At 56.9% G+C, this 2,745-nt stretch overlaps 1 long non-coding RNA gene across 1 annotated transcript; it reads left to right on the forward strand.

The window, feature by feature from the left end:
* Positions 1-235: 235 nt before the first annotated feature.
* Positions 236-1,442, forward strand: LOC118992976 (uncharacterized). Its single transcript, XR_005067753.1, has 2 exons — positions 236-405; positions 1,266-1,442. It is a non-coding gene; the product is annotated as an uncharacterized LOC118992976 (long non-coding RNA).
* Positions 1,443-2,745: the final 1,303 nt, after the last annotated feature.

Below are 2,745 nucleotides of genomic sequence, written 5' to 3' on the forward strand. Positions count from 1 at the left end.
AGGCTCCTGACTGCGCGCGCACGAGAGCTGCGGGCGGAGGGATGGAGAAACACGCGGAAAAAGGCAGAGAGGGCTCCACAGGTCCCAGGGTCTGAAAACTGGACAAAACAGAAACGGGAAGGAGGAAACAGGGGCCGGCTGGAATGGGGGAGGGGGAGGGAGGGACCTGGGCACTGACCCCGCCCCAGCCCACGTGACTGGGGAGCACTCCCAACCCGAGCAGGCTGGACACACTTGGAGACAGTTGGCAGATCGCACACTTCAGGTCAGCAGTGCCCGTGAACATTTGTGGAATCCAAGCTGCTGTCACAGAGGGAGGGACAGAGCAGGCAACAGACGCCATGGAGTCCCCCTCAGCTCCTGCCCACAGAGGGCGCGTCCCCTGGCAGGGGCTCCTTTTAGCGGGTAAGGAGGGGCAAGCCCTGGGGGTGGACGGGAGGATGGGGCAGAGACTGGCTGGGTCCCCTGGGGAGGACAGGGGTCTGAGAGGGCACAGAGGGCTTCTGTTTGGCCCTGAGGGGAGAGGACAGGAAGTAGGATGGGGTGGGGGGCTCAGCAACAGGGAAATCTCATGACCTAAAAGTGTGAGGGGCAGCAAAACTGCAAGTAGGTTTTAAAGGTTGTTCACCACTGAGAAATAATTTCTGACAGCTGGTGAGCATAATAACAATTTGTATGAGGGGTGACACCAGGAAAACTTAACCAGGGGCACTAATCGTCCTCACCACCGACCTCAGAAAGAAGCAGATACACCCCAGGAGGAGCAGGACCTGGGACCACCCGCTCACTCCCCCACAGGTGCCTGCAGCCTGTGGGAGGCACAGGGCGTACAGCAGGGTCAGACAAGCCTCTGCCCCGATGGAGCTCACGTTCTGTGGGGAGGAGATAGACAGGGACAGATCCAGATGTGGTGTCAGGTACCCACACGTGTCACCAAGGGACAGGTCACAAGTGAAGACACGGGGTCATTAAAGGAGGTGGTCAGGGATGGTGTCTCCCTAGGGCCCCCCCCCCGAGTGTCCACAGGGGTCTGAGGGCAGTGAGGGGGTGAGACGGGCAAGTACCTAGGACAGAGTTTCGAACTAGAAGAAATAACAGGTTCAGAGGCGCTGAAGTCATGGTGGCTGTGCTGCTGACCTTGACCATGGGAGACACACACACGCACTAAGCCTGAGAAATTAAGAGACCTGTTCAGGACCTAGGGCCTCATCTTTCCCCCTCAACACAAAGATCCAAATATTGATGGACTTCTCCTTTTCTCCTAGTCTCACTGTTAACCTTCTGGAGCCCGCCCACCACTGCCCAATTCACTGTTGCGTCGATCAATGCTACCGAAGGGAAGGATGTGCTTTTCCTTGTCCACGATGTGCCTGCGGATCTTTTAGGCTATTCCTGGTACAGAGGGGAAAGTACGGACAACACCCGTGTAATTGCAACATATGTAATACAGAGTAAAAAATTTACCCCCGGGCCTGCATACAGTGGCCGAGAGACCATACACCCCAATGGATCCCTGCTGCTCCAGAAAGTCACCCTGAATGACACAGGATACTACACCATGCAAGCTCTACAGGAAACTTTGCAGGGTAACAAATCAACTGGACAGCTCCATGTGTACCGTGAGTGACTGCTCTCTGCCCTCTGGGTGTGGGGTGGGGTGAATTCTACTCACACACAGGACTCACACCCTGGACTCTGCCTCCATCCCCCTCTGCTTCACATCCCAGGCTGGGCTTGGGCATTTAGTGCAGGACACACACAGTGGAGATAAATTTCCTAAGACCAGAGTTCCCCTCTGGGAGTTGACCCCTGAACACAGTCACTGCAGAGAGAAGGAACAATCTGATGGGAGTAACTCAGCAGAGAGAGACCCAGCTCCCTGAGCCCTCCCCATGACCATGACCTTGAGAAAGACCCTGTGGGGTTCCATCAGGGGCTGGACTAAGGCGCCCCTGGAATCCTCACAGAGAAGCTCAGCCTGGGAGCCCCTCCACAGACCCCTGTCACAAGGATCCTAACTCCAGGGGCCGTGGGGAGCCTGTGTCAGGGTGGGTTTGTGCTTCTGGGCAGGACTGACTTGGAGCAATGGTTTCCTGGATGCCCAAGTCACAAGGCTTGTGAGCTGGTCACCAGCCAGGGCTCAGGCTCAAGAGCCACATCTGGGCAGGGGTGGAGCCTGGCCCTTCACCTGAGACTATGAGTGGAGAGCACATGTGGACAAGGTCCCCAGACCATCAGCTACCTGCCCTGGGGGACATAGGATACCCCAGAGGAAGGTCGCTGTCCAGGGGAAAACAGAGAAGATGCTGCTCACTGCCCCTCATCCACCAGGATCAGAACAGAGCGTCCTCTGTTGGGGACACAAATGGTAACAGAGGCCTTTAGCTGGGACAGCACCTCTGTTCCAAGTGTTAGGTCAGGAAATTGGGAAACAGCTAAGGTTCTCAGTCCCTAAGGCTCTTGGTCCCTGGGGTCCCTGAAGTCACCTGTAACCCCCACTGCTCACCAAACACATTTCTGGCTCTCTCTGCTGTTTCCATGTCCCTCATCTGCCGCCTCTTCACTCCAGCCCCACTGCCCTCCTCTGCTCTGCTTCCTCCACCCTGCAGGCTCCCCAGATTCTCCTTCTCACACCTGTGCCCAGGCCCACCCTCCTGGGCAACAGGAAGGACACAGAAGTCCGTCAGAGCAGCAGCCCCAGCTCCATCAGGAGCCAGGTTCCCAGATCACAGGAGAAAGAGCCTC

The sequence above is a fragment of the Sturnira hondurensis genome, unplaced genomic scaffold (genome assembly GCF_014824575.4).
Source record: "Sturnira hondurensis isolate 20B ecotype Veracruz unplaced genomic scaffold, ASM1482457v3 Scaffold0008543, whole genome shotgun sequence".
In the NCBI taxonomy this organism is placed as follows: Eukaryota; Metazoa; Chordata; class Mammalia; order Chiroptera; family Phyllostomidae; genus Sturnira; species Sturnira hondurensis.